General features: G+C 49.8%; 1 non-coding gene across 1 annotated transcript; it reads right to left on the reverse strand.

The window, feature by feature from the left end:
• Window positions 1-16,296: 16,296 nt before the first annotated feature.
• On the reverse strand, window positions 16,297-16,371 carry Trnas-gga (transfer RNA serine (anticodon GGA)). Its single transcript has one exon. It is a non-coding gene; the product is annotated as a tRNA-Ser (tRNA).
• Window positions 16,372-17,797: the final 1,426 nt, after the last annotated feature.

Genomic DNA, 17,797 nt, shown 5'->3' on the forward strand with positions numbered 1-17,797 from the left:
AGTGTCTCCAGCAAAGTGATCATCTGCAGCAATACGCAGGACAATGAAGTTAACTGACCGCTAGTTGTCCCATCAGGAAGCGGACACGAATGTGCACACTGAGTTTTAGGTCATTTGAAGAAACACGTGGCGTGGGACGCGCCTCCGAAGTTCGAGTCCCCAAACGAGGACGCCGTGTCGCAAAGGGTTATAAAAAGAGTCATCGCACCCGATTATTTCTTATTTTTCTAAATGTAACCACTATAGCAGCGCGGTGGTTCGGGCTTTGCGCAGCAAAACCTGGGCGCAGGCGATCAAATCCCGGCCGCTACTGTCACTTAGCGATAGGGGAGGAACGGAAAAATTCTGCCTACTGACTAAGCATCTGTGTCCCATGGCTGCCTCACCGCTCACTCACGCACTCACGAAAAAAAAAAAAAACAGCGTGGCTACGCGAAAATAGAACTGATAACAGCCGAAGAATACGCTGTCTGATTACTTGTACTGATATTCTGCTCTCAAAATATAAGCAAGTAGCCCTGGCTAACAAAGAGCGCGTCACGTTGAAAGAGATAGGTAGAAAATATTTGCGCACAGTGCGAAAATAGACAGGCCATAGATTTAAGGAGGGATGCGTCTTCAACGTAGCGCTGCTGTCGATCGCTGGTGACGTAGCGGAAGTGTCGCGAAGAGGCTCTTGGCCACGCGCTCGCGTGGTCCGCAAACTTTTATGGTTGACTGTACTTGACGCTCAACTTACTTTTATTCCACACATTAAACATCTTTTGGTGAAATGCCTAAAAACAATGAAATTACAAAAAAATTTATCTTGCACAACATGGGGCAGCGACAGGAAATGTTTAATGAATCTTTACAAGAGTCTCATTCGATCACGATTGGACTATGGTGCTGTGGTATATCACTCTGCCACCCCTAGCGCGCTAAAGATGCTAGATCCCGTCCAACATCTAGGTATCCGCCTGGCCACCGGCGCGTTTCGAAGAAGCCCCATTGAAAGTTTATACGTCGAATCGAATGAGTGGTCACTCCATCTACAGAGAACATAACCAGCCTCTCATATTTTTTCAAAGTTCACTCTAATCATGAGCATCCGTGTTCTAATACCGTTAACGATATGACGTGTGCTACACTTTTTCGTAATCGTCCCTCTGTAAGACAGCCTTTCTCAATGCGTGTCAGGAAGCTGAGCGAAGAAATGGACGTTCCACTCCTCGAACATCGCTTAATGCCTCCAGCCAAGCTGTTACCACCTTGGGAGTGGCAGGTAGTAGAAGGTGATATATCCTTTGTAGAAGTTACAAAGCACGCTTCAGAGGTTTAAATCCGAATGCATTTCCTAGAATTGCAGTCCAAGTACTCGTGCACAGAATTTTACACAGACGCTTCTAAATCCCATGCCGGAGTATCTTATGCAGCTGTCGGTCCGTCCTTCTCGGAATCCGGCGTACTCCATCCAGAAACAAGTATATTTGCGGCTGAGGCCTACGCACTATTGTCAGATGTAAAGCATATTGACACGTATACAAGTTTATCTTTCACCGGTGGCCGCTTTCCACCGACTAACAAATGTTAAACGTTATCGCTCGGCGCAGGACGCGCCTGTATGGGAAGTTTCTAGAACGTTATCGATGCTTCTTCCCGTTGCATGTTTTCACCGACGCTTATGTTATCTGATTGTATGACCAACGCGAATTTTCTAGAACTTTCTGGAAGACCCGCGGGCATCAGGGATTAATCTGGAACCTTTTTGACTCAGGTATAAAAGCCAACGCGTTTCGCCGCTGATCAGATTTTCGACGATCGCCGACTGTGTTCGCCGATATCGTTGTGCTTTGAGTGTAGCTTTCTTTTGTGGGCACAGGTTCGCCCAATAAACAACCAGTTTCGTCATGCACAGTTTTGCGACTATTTTCTTTGCCGTCACTCCTACGTGACAATATAAATAAACCAAAACTTCAAAGGACTATCATATTTACAGACTCTCAAAGTGTCGTGAAAGCCTTGAAGTCACCCTGTAACCAGAAAAATCCTGTACTCATTGAGCTCTATTCTGTACTGTGTAGAGCATATGCATCTAACCAGCATGTCATTATATGCTGGGTGCTTGGGCATAGTGGCATCGAGGGCAATATTCTTGCCGACCAAATGGCCACATCAGTCACATCACCCGCTATTAACCCTACAGCTGCTGTTGCTCTAACAGACTTGAAACCTTTCCTGCGAAAGAAACTGCGAAGCCACTGGCAACGCTTGTGGGACGCTGAAACAGATAATAAGCTTCACTTGATTAAACCACAGATAGGTTTCTGGCCCCCCGTAACAAAAACACGACGAACTGACGTCATATTCTGTCGTATCAGAATAGGACACACGTACGGCACCCACAGTTTTTTGCTGACTGGTGATGAACCACCAACCTGTGGTAGATGTGGTGAGAGGCTGACCGTCCTCCACGTCTCTTGGAGTGTCGGGAAGCCGAAACCGAGAGAAGGAAACATTTTCCTGTAGCATACCGCTACAATATCCCACTTCATCCCATGATGTTTATTGGTGAAGAACCGCTTTTTAATGCCAAAGCAGTCCTCGATTTCCTGAATGATGTTGTGCTATATGTTATTAGCCCAATAAGTTCTTAGCGCATCGTCTCTCCAGAGGATGTAGCTGAGATAGTTTATTATAGCCCATTCCTCCAGGCCCTTGTGTTTCAAGCGCTCTGTTTAGGCACTCGTGTTTCTGGCCAATTCTTGGATCAGTCATATTTTGTAAATAGTATCATTCCTTCGCAATGCATGTTCACAGTACACCTCATTAGCCATTGCCACAATCTTATCATCTATAGATTTTATGCACTTTACAGAAATTATTTTTAGGCCCCTTTACAGCCACGTCTCATCTACGTCGTCAAACTCATTGCTCCACTGCAAGCTTACTAACACTGGCATGACGCTCTTTGGCCATTCCTGGCCCTTGCGCCATTAAACAACATACATTCATTCGTTCATTGTGTGCGCAAAAAAAGGTAGCGAAAACCATAGATAGATATGGCATTCTTTTTGTTTTAGGGGCGAAGCTCCTTATAGCGGCACCCGTTCCGTCCCCGTCGTAGTAGTAGTAGTAGTAGTGTGTAACCAGTCTGAGAAAAATGAGAGAAAAATTCCGAAGTTGTGTCCGTAGCGCGGAATCGAACCAGGGACCCCTCGCTTCCGAGCGCGCGGCGTTAGCCAACTACGCCACGAAGCGGACATGGACAAACGCACCACGATGGCTATAAATACCCAACATTAACAAAAGGCCGCGTTTCTAGCGCGTTTCTAACGCGTTTGTGCTAGCGCGTTACGGCCCGTGTAAGAAGCTGGTGTAAGACGCTGTGGCCTCTCCACCTTACCTTCAACGCGTTTCGAACGCGCTGCCCAAAGCGGTGGCAAGTCAAGTTCAAGTCGAGGAGCGTTTATGAATACGGGGGGTATACTCTCTCAGCAGTCATGTGATGGCGTCGACAAACGCGGTGCACGTTCCGGCATGTGTAAATGGCTGCGTAAGACGCTGTGGCCGCTCCCCCTTACTAGAGAGTACTGCACGTTTCTAACGCGTTTGTGCTAGCGTCCCCTTAAACGGGAGATCCGATGATTCCCTCCGGAGCTTCGCCCACTCATCATCATTCACCTCGTGGATCTGCTGTCATTTTTTTTATTGGCGCCAGTATACCCTACGGCATAAATTTAATTAAAAAATTACTCCATCTCCCCGCTAAAGGGAACCATGTGTGGATGCGAAACAGCGGGGAGATGGTTAGCTTGAGCGGGAGATGGTGTAATTTTATTGAGATGACGAATGATAACGTATAGGAGAAGAGAGAGAACATGGTGGTTGTCTGTTTATTTATTTAGAGACCGTATGCGATTCCTAGCGTCGGTGCACGCGGCGCTTTGAAGACGACGGCCTTGTGGTCGGTGAAGTGTAGCGTCAAGGGTTGCTGTTCCAGAGTTTTCATTCTGAAGTTCGCGAATATCAGGTCTATGCACGTTCCCCTAATGGTGGTCGGTTGTTTGTGGTCGTAGGAAATGCATCGCAACGAGTACACGTCTAGCATGTGCTGGACCAGCCAATCGTTCGTCGCCGCTCCCGCTTCGTGGCAGCGGCCCGAGCGCTCATCGCCGCGCTGCACAGAAGAGAGAATGAGGCGCACGCGCTCCATCATTTTCATACCGCGGAACTACTGTAGCGCCCCCAGCGGAGTATGCAGCTGTCACACCACCTGTCGTGCGCACCGCTCCGTATAGTAGAGGATTCCTAGAGGAGAGAAAGGGGGGGAGCGTAGGAGAGGAGAGAGGGGGGGACGCGCATGCGCTGTGGGGGTGTGGGACGCGGGCGCCGCTCCGTAGAGGATTCCTAGAGGAGAGAAAGCGGGGGAGCGTAGAAGAGGAGAGAGGGGGGAGGGGACGCGCATGCGCTGTGGGGGTGTGGGACGCCGCGGGACGGAAGGAGGGACGGACAAAGCCCCCGCCATAAGCTGCTTCGCATCTAAAATCAGGCAAGTTTACACTCTGTCGCGCAAAGCTTAGGCACGGCGAATCTTACTGGCTGCTACAGCTAGGGATGAACTTGGTTGCTGCTAGGTCTTAACTTGGTTTAACTTAAGTACGCGTGTAGGAAGGTATTCTCGAGCGATCATTTTCTGGGGTACCTTCCCTTTCGCGACATTTCGCGTGACTAGCGCTGGACGCGTGGGCGCCTACGAGCGACAGCGCTCTTGGAATGCCACAAACGCAGGCTGGCTAACCAAGTTTGGTACAGTGCCAAGAACGCTGTCGCTTGCCGACGCCGAACGCGTTGGCAACCTTTCGCGTGACTAGCGCTAAACGCGTCGGCGCCTACGAGCGAAAGCGTTCCTGGCATGCCACAAACGCAGGCAGGCTAACCAAGGTTGGCACAGTGCCAAGAACGCTACTGCTTTCCGACGCCGAACGCGTTGGAGGCTAGCCGCTCGATATCAATCGGCCATCTTCGCTCTTGAGTTTTGCGCGGCCCAGTGAAAGCTTGCGCCCTTTTTTTTCTCCTGGCGCAGCGCGCCGCGGAGAGAAGAGAGGCAAAGGTCGGGAAGGCATGGGAGCTGGCGAGGAGGAGAACGCGTGCGCTCCTCCTCCTCCTCCGGTTGCCATGGCTACCACGGCTACGCACCACAAATTACGGCTGGCTTAAACAGCTTCGCTGTTAAAAGATGTAACTGTGCGGCCGTACAACGGTGCTTGCGTCCAGCGCCTTAGGTCAGGTGGTCGACCTGGGTGGTAGCCAAGGCCGCGCAGGGGGCGGGGGCGGGCGCAGGGGGCAGAAAGCTGCCCTTTAGGGACAGACTAAGTAGAGGCAGCGGGTTTTTGACTTCCGCTGGATGGCAGGCGGCATCTGCGCCCAGTTGGGCAGTATCGGGCATATCGGAGTTAAACAGTCACAGAGCCAGCACCGAGCCCGGCGGTACACCCCGCTTCGAAACAAAATGTCCTGCCCTTTCCTTGCCGACTCGTATACAGTAGGTGCGGTGTGACAAAAAGGACATCACAATGTCACAGACGCGCGGCGGAAGTTGGAGCCATTGCATTATGTGAATGATCGCTAAGTTGTCGTAGGCTTTTGAACATGCATGGTGAGGAGGGTTCGAATGCTGCTTGTTCTTCCTCCCAAAAGCTCCATGAACGTCAAATGGTCTAGGCCATCTTCCGTGCCCAAGTGTGGTCGAAAGCCAATCTGGGTCGGATGGTACCAGGCTTGCTTTTCCAACCACCAGGAGGCATACGCGATACCAACATGTGTTCAAGAAATTTGCACAACGTGCACGTTAGGGCGATAGGCCAAAGATTAGACAGTTTGTCTGAGAGCTTTCCTGGCTTCGGTATTGGCAGAACTTCAGCATGCTTCTATGGTTCAAGCAGCTCTAAAGTCGTCCAAATTTCGTTAAGCAAGTGCAGCAGGCACTGCAGCGCAGGGCCATCAATGTCCCTGAACACTTCATAAGAGATCCCATCTGGGCCTGGCGCCTTGCGTACTTTTGCATGGCTCAATGTCTGCCCGGAGCTCCGCCATTGTAAAGGACACTTGCATGACTTCGATGTCTGATTGACCGGGAGTCGCGCCAACTTCCGGAGGAAGGGCATACGTACAGTCGAATTGTGGCGGGGCCTGATCGTACGCTGGGTAAAAGGACCTGGCTACTTCTGGCGCGAACTGACTCGGTGTACATGGAGAAGACATGCATGCACTGGCTGCTGGGTCCGGCGTGCGAACGCCCAGTTCCATGCTCCGGAACGTTCTCCAGATCGAGGCGGACGAAGAAGATGGGCCAAACGACGCGCACTAGTCCATCCACCGTTCCCGGGAGAGGCGCTTCTCGTAGCGACGTGCTGACGCGGTGAGTCTATTTAGGTTCGCACGAAGCTCAGCGGCCACCGGTTCTCGGTTTAAGGCTAGTTCTGCACGACAGCGTGCTGCCCAGGGACGCAAAAGATGTAAATTCGGCGGTGGTCTGTTCTCCTCCACCCAGTTGGACTGCGTGGCGTCCTCCACGACTGTGGTTAACACTTACAACGGGTCAGACGGTGTAGCCGTAATCTAGGTGTTCAATTCCTTGCCGAATAAGTCCCAGTCGGTAACGTAGCACCTACAGCGGAGGTGGCGTTGGTTGACTGTGGTCAAAGCGATTACCAGGGGGTGGTTATCACTGCCCCAACAGTACGGCTCTCGGCCCTAGGAAACAGCACGCGTACCCAGCCACCATGAGAGGATGATCCCAACGGCGAGTAGAAGTGTCCAGGGTATTAAAAAGGGCAGACTGGGCGTCTGTAAACTTGTCTGACACAATACTGCCTCTCGCACTAGAGGAAGGGTAGCCCCACGACTGATGAGGCGCATTGAAGTCTCCCCTGACCAACATTTGGCATATGGCATTCTATGTATGGCCTTTTACATTTAAAAACTGCACTTGTACCACAGGCTGTATAGTTAGCCGTGCGCTGATTGTGCTAAAATTTCATTTACGTTTTGACTGATTCAGGAGGTGACTGTTTTGCTTTGTGGATGTTCGGATGAATGACGAAGTCATCACTCGGACGTGTGCTGCGCGTCTCAGCTTTGTAACAGTTTATTTTTGCGACGCGAAGTGTAGCTTTCGCGTTCGCGCACCCTGTGTTTGTTTATACGAGGGGAAGTCAAAAAGTAAAGGTACTTTTGAGAAAATGTACATTCATTCTAACGATAGAAAACTGAAACATACAAACGTTTTCTACACAACCTCCCTGCACTTCAACGTACTTTGCCCAACGTTTCACAAGTTTTTTTGATTCCGTCGAAAAAAAAACGCTTTTTGGTTGGACTTGTAATTAATTTTGCACCGCATCAATGACCTCTCGATCTGTTGCAAATCGTCTACCCCTGAGCGCTTCCTTCAGTGATCCAAACATATGAAAATCGCTTGGGGCCAAGTCTGGACTCTGTACTGTATGGCGGGTGTTGCAGCGATTTGAATCCCAACTCCTTTATTGTTTCGGCCAATATTGGAGAGAGAAAGATCTCTGAGTTTTTTGCTAGGACTCGACACTACAAGAAATTTATCCACGAAAGTAGCCTCAAAAAGCTACTAACTGGAAGCAGGTAGCCAACCCAAAGCGGCAAAACAAGTGCGCGGTTACACTGCCGAAAAAGCACAAAAATCATCTGCTTACGCCAGTTTCATAGCGTTCCATCATCGCTCCTAGCACAGCAAACAATAAACAAGCCTTAAATACTGAAGAAATCCATGTGCAACCACTCAACAACAATTTTTAATGTCTCACCTCGCGTAACTTTTGGGCGAAGACGGCGCGCGTCGAAGCGAGCGACGAGAGAAAGCGCGAGCGGCGAGGATACCAGGAGAAGGAATGTCGCTACCTTTAATTTTATTCAGGGGGCTTAATTAGCTTGGAAGACTACCGCCACCTCGGGGAGCCAGAGGAAACTAGACACGCGCGACGGGACCGTCACGGCGGCAGAGGGGAAGGAAACTAGGCACGCAAGCGCTTGGAACGACTACAAAGAGAGCGTGGTGCGAGAGTACACATGGCCCACGCGGGTCGCACAGCGGCAAATATTGGGGAAACCTTTATTATATACCTAAGCGTCTACTGATATTGAAAATGGCGCCTATTGATAACTATAATCTACTGAAAATGCATATCCAAGTGAAGAGATGTATAAGCTTTTGCATGGCATGAAGCGATATTGCATGAAATTTGGGAGCTGGCTTTTCGCACACGCCGACCTGTTGACGGACACGAAAAATGCAGCGAACCCTAGCCTTAGACAGCTTCGCTGTAAAACGTTGTTTTTGATCTGAACGAAAGAGTAACCGAAATACCTAAACGTTATTCTTTTGGTCCGGAGTGAGACCGAAATATCTTTATCGATTTTCTGTTCAAGGACAAAGTCTGCAAACCGCAACAAGCGACGTCGGGCAACGTCAGGATTAGCGCGTATCTCGGAGGTCCGCATTAGCGCGTATCTCAGGCAGGGATAGTGCGAGCGATAGCCGATCGAGCGCTCCGACTAATCTAAGCCTGTCGCACGGTGCGCTAGCAAATCGGCATCGCAGCAAAACCCAGGGTTTGCGCGCTGAAGAGCTTATCATTTCGCATTCTACGGGTACAACGCTTTCTTACCCAAATTCTATCTTTCGTTTATATACGTTTTATCGAAAACGCGGACTCGCATTTTGGCGAGTACACTCGATAACGTGCTGCTTCTGAGATCATGCTCGGTGCCTTGACTCAAAGCACTGAGCATGATCTCAGAATTCACTGACTGACTGAGAAAAATAAATTTCACTGACTGAATAAATTTCACTGACTGAGAAAAATAAATACTATGTTTTTATCGTTACTTTGCTTCTAAAATGTTCGCATGCCAACAAGAAACCGCTATCAACTGTTACGGGTCATTTTTTTTCGATATCCAGCAGAGCCGGAACGGAACCTTTTTTTTTTCAGAGGAACGAAACTAAAACCAGTGAGTGAAACAACTTCATTGAGACCAGTGGATTGAAGCCTGGCCCTAGGTCACGCCAAACCAGTACGAAAAAAAAGTCACAGTTTCGCCCTAAGGGCGAAGCAATGAATGCGATAGCAACACAGCAATGTCATACGAAGTAAGGTGAGCGGCCTTGGTAGCAATATGAATTGTAGTAAACATGAGCTGATTAAGTGAGCAGGTGTGCTGCGGTGTAAGTAGACCGACATGAAGAGAGACTCGATGACCACGAGAAGGCGCGTGTGAAACGGTGGTGTTGATGAGAAGCGCTTACCGTGGGCAGCGCGTGCGAAGGGACACACCTGTAGTGCTCCACTGCCGATCTGGGCAGCATTGCATGTGTAGCGTGCGTTGGAAAATGTGGCCCGACTATTACTAACTGAATGAACAAGCGTGGTGTGAGCGCGCACAAACAAACATGAATAGATCACACAGAATGACTGCAGCCAACGACTGTCAAAACGCTGGCAGCGGACGAAGGTACGTGCGGTCTATCGCTTCAACGGAAACTGAGCGGCGCATGCACAGGCGCATAAAGGTCAGAGCCGTGTGGAGATAAGAGACGGTGCGGTCGAACGAACTACGAGCGCGGTTGTTGGCAGCGTAGAAATGCGCCCCCCCCCCCCTCCAACCCCCTCCCCCCCCCCGCTCCCTCCGGCGCTGGCTTCCCGCTTCCTTGCTTGCGCGTGGGAGAGATAAGAGACTGTGTGGACGAGCGACGAGCGCGGTTGTTGGCAGAGAAGTGCCCCGCCCCCCCCCCCCCCGCTCCCTCCGGCGCTGGGTTTCCGCTTCCTTTCTTGCGCGTGGGAGATTGAGTGCGTTCGCTCTCCGTGATAGCGCGCGTCCCCGCACGCTTCCGCTGGGGCATGCGGCGCGCGGCGAACATTTTATCTATACGGAACCTCACGGCGACGGCGACGGCAGAAATCCGGTTGAAGTGTCCATATAATTGCTATCGCAATAAAACATTTCATTCCGACACCCTGGACGCTGCTGCTACATGAGGTGCCCGACAAGAGGATCAGCGCCACTGCTGAGGGGACCCTGTCGTCGACAAATTCTTTGCCACAATATATCGCGAATGCAAAACACCTAAACATCTTCACTCAAAATTTGCACTAGGAAGTATCGTACTCGTCGGTGAATTTTATTTTTCGATCGCTCTGTTTAGGAAACTTACCCAATTCCAGGTGTTAACATTGAATCTTTGTCGGACTTCCTGGTTCTGTCAGAAGACATTTTCTTGCTTCAAGGATTGCTTTGATTCTTTAAGGAAGACTTGTTCTTCCCTTCATCTGTACGTGTTCGATTAGCATTATTTAAAAATCCGACGGAATCCATATCTATAGCCGGGTACAGCTTTAGAAGGCAGCGGCATTTGCCCCTTCAAAGGCGGATGCATACGAGCCTCCACCAATGGGCGCGCACTAAAGATTTGCGTCATCAGCCGGACGGCCGGGGTCCCCGCCGACGGAGAGCATGCAGCGCGCTCTTCAAGCCAGGGCGAGTCGCGTCAGCAGGCCTATTTCTTTAGGCGCGGAGGAAATCGGCTGCTGCGCTTCGGTCATCTGGGCGGGGCCTCTCCTGTCTTCTTAAATTGTACCCGACTATAGATCAAAGTGGACGTTGACGTGGTCAGTAATGAAGCAATGTGGCGAGATTTATTGTAACCACCGAAACGCGTCATGTGGGAGTTGTTTATGCAGCTGGGTTCCGGTCTTGAGCTTTCCACTGAACACGCTGCCCCATCTATCGGCGCCTACAAATATCCGCGCGTGGCGATTGAGGGAATATAGATTGAGACAACGTTGTCTCGCTATATATGTCGTAGGTTCGATTCCCCCAGCAATGTGGAAATCTTGAAATGATTGTTTTGTCTCTAAAGAGACAGCACATACCCTGTGGCACTCGCCCAGTGACCCGAGTTAGTCCTACGGTTGGTTTCGAACCTTCGTCCCTTAGCACACCAGCCCCATGCTGTACCCATTAGACCGTGGAGTACCCAGCCATCGAAGTGAGCGCTAAAACGGTTAGAAACCCAGACACATACGCAGAACCACCCCTTAAATGTGCATGAATTTTCCAGACCCTCTACACCCTCCCACCTCTCTTTCTCGTCGAAATTTCGGTCAAAGCCCCGTGTTGGGTATGCGCCATTATTCTGATATACAGCAAGTGGGTTAGTTGAAGCAGAAGAAGAAGAAGAAGAAGAAGCATTCCTGGTTTTGCGAGACAGGCTAGCAGCAGGGGAAATACAGTGTGATTTTGTTTGCTTCGTCCAACGCTGATCTGGGATCTCGGCGATGTACGCCTTACGGCGGATGTCGATGGCCGTTGGAGGGCAGCCATCCAAGGCGAGTACGACCTCCAAGGCATCGGCACCACAGGAGCAGGACCCCGAGCCTCAGGATACAGCAAAGCAAGAGTCGGCACAGGTGACGCATGAATGCTCTGATTGCCGTAGAACATTCCCACGTGTTGCCGGGGACGCCTTATGTAACTCTTGAAATCAGTGCAGCAGCGAATAAGATTCGTTCCCTCCCGCAACTTCATTCCTTCTCCGTAGACATCAGGCATACTGCAGTTTGTATTGTGTAATTATAAATACCGTGTATTCCGTGTTCATATCTTTTTTTTTATTTATACATAAATGTTAAGGCAAACATATTGCAAAGGCAACGCTGATGGCAGTAACTTTCAGGGAAAACCACTCAAGCACGCTTCAATTTTTACGAAAATGTAACGCCGCCACGAATAAAATGTTTTCGAAAAAAAAGAACGTTTCTTTGTAAATGCGGCGTCTGTTTCAAAGTACACGAATTTACAATAAATCAGATGTAACGCACGTGCTTGTTCGTTGCAATGCACATAACTAACATCCATAACAAGACACCCTTTCTTCGAGTTACGCACCGGCAGAAAATGAGGCGCCAATACAAGTGAAACTAGCATGAATTCACACGCTTACATGGGCGTTCTGTCATGACCACAGGCAATGCCCCGAAGGAATTCGTTCTTCAGGTATTCGCTAGTCTGTTGTTGTTCATGGTGTTGTTGTGGTTGTCGACTTGGTACAGCGGTGAGAAGTGCCATGTGCGTAGAGAAATATGAGGTGTAAAGAGTAGATGTGTTGAACGTATTGGTGTCTGCGGTGATCACATGATGAATCTATTCACCAGGGCCCGAATTCACAAAGACGTCTTAGGCTAGAAGTTTTCGGAAGAAAGGATTTTAATGAATCGGACCCGGTGACGACGTACGTCGGTATGACGTACTCTTATGTGTTTAACGTTCGCGATTGCGATGATGGAAATCGACGCACTGAGACACCAGAGTCATGGTGGCTGTGGTTCTCCGTTTTGGTTAGCCTCGATGAACCTGAACACAGCAACGCTGCCACTATCCAAGTCAACTCAGAGGCGTAATTGATGGCTGTGGTCATGTAAGACTTCCCAAAGCTCAATTCCATTCCTCTTGGTACACTAACAAGGTCAGCTGAAATTACTTTTATCAATTTCACCTCGGCATCTTGATGATGTGCTCATGGCCGCCAATTGTCGTTGGTAAGCTTCACTTGTGTGCTTTGAATTCCCGTTGCATAAGTGACTGCCCATGGCCACCACGCCTCGTTGTTTCCTTTTGCGTGTATGAGCCGGCATACAAGGAAATTCTAAGAAACCCTTCATAGCACAATAAAGACGGTCTTATATCACTGAGTGTTTTATTGCGATAGCAATTATATGGACATTTCAAGCAGATTTCTGCCATTGGCGTTGCCACCGCCGTCGTTGTCGCCGTGAGGTTCCATAAAAAGTCCAAGGGCGATAAAATCGTCGCCGCGCGCCGTATGTGCGAGTGAAAGCCCGTGGGGGACGCGCGCCATCACGGAGAGCGAACGCACGACAGAGAAAACGCGACTTCCGTCGCGCGAAAGGCCGTGGAGATTGGGGAGGGAGGGATGGGGCGGCGACGCTGTGCTGGGACACCAAGTGCGTATCTTGCAACCGCGCGCAAGGAGAACTGGCCACTCAATCTACCACGCGAAAGGAGGAAAGCGAGAAGGCAGCGCGGGAGATCCTGGGCACATTGCCTCGAACTCAAAGTTTCAAATCTACAGTAGTGTTTTCGTTCTGTGGAGTCATACACTAAAATACGAACATTGACAGAGCGTAAACTCACATTTTTCTCAGACACCGTGCCCCCAAAATTTCGTGGCCACTTGTACACGTCTGTGTACTCTCTGCATATGTTTCGCACAGATGAAGGGAGTACCAGCTTGTTGCAGTCTTTTTTGAAATGTCGTCTTGTCGCAGGGCGAGTCGGGCCTATTCGAGAGCGTCGACTTCGTGCCTCCCGCGCACACGACCTGCTACAAGCTGTGGGTTGTCTGCTGCTCCGTGTGGATCATGCTCTTCATCCCGCTCAGCCTGACTGCCTTCGCCATGGGCTACCGGCCGACGCGTCCCACGACGCCGCCCCAGATGACAACCGACCCCATGTGGCTCACTGTCGAGAACCAGCCGCCGTGCCAGGACCAGTTCCCTCCCCGCAAAGCGGCCACTGGCTCGATCAAGAAACGGGCGAGCTCCATACTATGCGTCTTCAATACGACCACGCATCGCAGGCCACTCGGTGAGTGAGACAGTAGGGAGAGGGGGGAGGGGTTGGAAGAGGTGGCTGCCGCCATGCTGTCGCGCGACACCTTTGGGGCGTCTGTAGAAGTCGCCTTCCAAAACGGCGCTCTCGCCAGTGGAGATTACACACGTAAGATGAAACGGTTTATATGCATAGCCACATGTACTGTCTCTAGAACTGGGCTGCTGTACGGCTGTATTCTCTATGGAATGTCGCAATGAAGCTACACACTCTACTTAAATATCCTCGCTGCAGCAAACACGCGCCTTCAAGTGCATCGTTTTTTTTGTTTTTGTTTTTTCAATAGAGTGATAAGCTGTCTACGAGCGTTTCACTAATCCCGACATCGACAATCTTCCTCATTTGTTTCTGCCCAATTTATTGTTCATGCACCCCCCCCCCCCCCCCCAGAAAAACAATAAAGAAATACTCGATGAGGCTTTACAAGCAGGTGACAAGTAGGCGCACAAGCTTTTGATGATTTAGGAACATCCGCCGAGCGTTCGCTGCTTTTCGTTAAGTACTTAGATAACGAAGCAGGCAATCAATGCGATTATTGAAAAAAAGAAAACGTGTTTCTCACACGAGTCATATCAGTGATATTCCAGTTTGACATTGTTTTTGTTGGCGTGAGTTTTAATAAAGTGAGCGTTTGCTCTACACCGTGCCCTCCGATCCGCGCAGTTTCCCGCATGGTGCTGGGCTACATCCCCGGCTTCATCTGCAAGCACGTGTTGTACTCGTCCATCCTGATGCCGGACCCCGAAGGCGAGCTCCAGTCGTTGACGCCAGAATTTGATATGGAGTGCGCTGGACTGGCGAGCGTGAAGATTCTCAAGAAGCGGTTTCAGCAAATGAAGGTGAGTCGAAGGAGGCCACGAAACCGGAAAAGGGCAGAACTTTTCTTGGATATCAGCTGATCAAATCAACTTGTTTATAAGTGCTCTTCGGCACTGACCGACCGCTTTCGCTAGTACTTTGCTCAATATGAAGGTTTTCTGGAATTTTCCCTTACGAACGATAGTTGCATGAGAGGCATTTTTTTTGGCTATGGGCCCTGTGTTCAATTCATAGTTCCACTTTTTTTTTTCAGTGCTGCTACTTTTTTTTCTTTTTTTTTAGAACTGTGTCTCTCTGGCGGAAGGTATAGTACTACGGGCTCCTGCAGTAATTAGCACGTTGTTTCCACGATTAAAAAAATGCCTCGCTGATACATGCTAATATGAGCAAATGATAAGTCAAAGGCAGCGATACTGTACACATCAATTCTCATACCTTTCGTCAGTACTACCAGGATTCTCTTTCGTAGCCGCTTCTTAGTGACAATTCATTACCGGCACCGACGACGCCCTTGTCCTATGGCGGCTTCTCGCCTCCCGCGCGTTCTTTGTTAGTGGCTGCTCTGAATGGAAGTTTGGAGCACGCCCTTATCATAGTTGCAATTTACTTTCTGCAAATGTCTGCGACGTTTTATCACCAAAAAAATTATATGCAGTCACATAACATTCGTAGCCCATCTTTACAAGTTACTTTGTGTTTATTTAACACATTACAATCATATGGAATCACTATAGATCAGAAAACAGGCAAACACCTATTTATTACCGTGGGCCAGTGCTCCCCCTTTCGTTTTGTGATCGCGAATTATGTTTTGAAGCGCCCTGTTTAATTAGAAAGTGCTTCATTCAGTTATGCGTTGCGCATGACTATGACAATATTGACATGAATAAACAGCACGTCAGCAGGTGCACATAATGGGGGCGAGCTCCACCACTGGAAAAGCTGGCGCCACCGCCGGCGTGACGTGGTATGAGGCATCACGTGGGTACAGCGGCCGCGTCGTCTGCTTCAGAAGCGCGAAGCGAGCTGAAAACGAAAGTTTAGTCCCACCTCCGCCACGTTTTCCCGCTTCGAGTGCCTTGCTCGACAGCGCTTGAAAGCACTGTAATAGGCAGTGGCTGCCTTTGAAGGCGTCCGACATCGTAGGCTATGTATTGCTCGGTACCGCAGTACCGGACGCGTACGCAACAGAGCCCGGTGTAAGCCTTCACACGTACCCGCAGGCCAACAAGCTGCGTGTAGCTTGGATTGCGAAACTTAGAACCGGCAAGCAGCCATCGGCTACAACTCATGCGTATAGCAAGCACTTCCGCGTGGAAGATTTCTGCTACGGCGTTGGGGCTGCGATGTTCCGTGAGTATCAGAAAGCGCGCACTGAGAAACTGGCCCGCGGGCGTTGCCCGGTTAGTGTCATGAAAGATTTGGTATATGAACTTGTTCATACTATATACTGGCAAGTTCAACAGAATCGGAAGGGAACAATAAGAAAAGATTGAAAAAAGGCATGTCATACGCTGATGTTTGTGTTAGCACCCAACAATGAATGTACTGGATTAACAAAAAGAAGCAGTAGCGGGAAATTCCTCACTGAGAACACCGATAAGCACACAGTGCGACAGAACTTGAGAAGAACGTAATAGTTCAGCGGAAATCCGCTAGGTGGAGATAAGTAATTAAAGGGAAAAACTGAGACATCCACCCAAACGTAGCAATTGCTACAATGGAAACCCAACCGGGTTCATCGAAAGAAAGCCTCGCAGTTGAAGAAAAATTCGTCCTGGTCCGGGAATCGAACCCGGGACCACCGCCTTTCCGGGGCAGCCGCTCTACCATCTGAGCTAACCAGGCGGCTAGCAGATGGCAGGGCGAAGTCGAACTTGTCGACAACTCGAAGCAAAGGCAACTGTATGACGTAATAATAGTTCAGCGGAAATCCGTTAGGTGGAGATAAGTAATTAAAGGGAAAACTGAGACATCCACCCAAACGTAGCAATTGCTACAATGGAAACCCAACCGGGTTCCTCGAAAGAAAGCCTCGCAGATGAAGAAAAATTCGTCCTGGTCCAAGAATTAAGAAGAAAAAAAAATGATTGAATCGTCGCGATGGCGCATCACAAGTCGCCATACAGCGTCGAAGTCCCTAGTTATAACGAAATTATTTTTGAACAGCTCTGATAGCATCCACGCAACAATGGTTGCTTGTGTACGGTCAAATGTTCCTATGCTGCCGCCTAATGCTCAGGGCACAGGGCTCTCAACGAAAGTGAAACATTGTGCGCGAGCATGTGCATGCAGACGCACGATCGGTGCCTGCGAACCCGCGCGATCTCTGCATTGAGGCTTCATTCTGTTATGCTCCATTTGGTTATACAGACTGCACACTATGAGAACATATTTCACATAGTCTTGTGGGATATCGGGTCTGCGGAAGGACGAATCCCAACATAAAAACGTAACAACTGTTTATTTGACTGGCAATGGCACCGGGCGAGCATACCAACGCTACGCTCGTCTCGGTAGCGAAAAGAAAGAAGGCCAATCTTCGAGGCCGGCCAGTCTGTTTTTGTAGCCGTCGTCGGTGACGTATACCTCGGGTGACGCTGCGCTGGCGCTGTATTTCATCGGAAACGCAGTGCAGCGTGTAGCCGTCTTACGCTGTGCCGGATGATAACGAGGCGGAGGCTGCGCGGAAATATGCACAGAGTGTGTCGCCACAGTCCGCTCTCAGCAGTTGCCTACCTTTCACGCAAGAAGTTGGTTCGGGGGACTCCATCACGTCGACCGCGTGCAATGGGCGTTCACTGTACGTATTCAGTAAAGAGATAGCATCTGTAAACCATTCTGCGCTTTCTGTTTGGCCAAGATTATTTCTTTGACAGTAAGAAACTTCCCTCGTTTGGAGAGTACTTACAGAAATGGCCAGGAGGGCTCCAGCGTGGTGTTCTTATTGAGCGCGCCGACAGCCAAACCTATGAGGAGCGCGCCGCGTTATCCCTCATACTACGCAAGCGAGGCGCTTCCGACAGGTGACGACTTCGTATGTCCTCGCTTGCAATAGTGTTGTTTCTGAGAGCAGAGAAGCGTGAAAATGCAGCACCACGTTTTCACTTATATGCCATGGAAGTTGTGCGCTCAGGGCAAAGTTCGTAATTACACCCCAATTACCCCCCCCCTGCCCTCCCCCCCCTTTTTTTTGTCTGCGGGATGTTTTTACGAATAATAAAGTTAGCGGGTTGGCAGAAATGCTTCATTGTGACGCATACTTCGTGAGACT

The sequence above is a fragment of the Dermacentor silvarum genome, chromosome 5, assembly GCF_013339745.2.
Source record: "Dermacentor silvarum isolate Dsil-2018 chromosome 5, BIME_Dsil_1.4, whole genome shotgun sequence".
NCBI classification, from domain to species: domain Eukaryota; kingdom Metazoa; phylum Arthropoda; class Arachnida; order Ixodida; family Ixodidae; genus Dermacentor; species Dermacentor silvarum.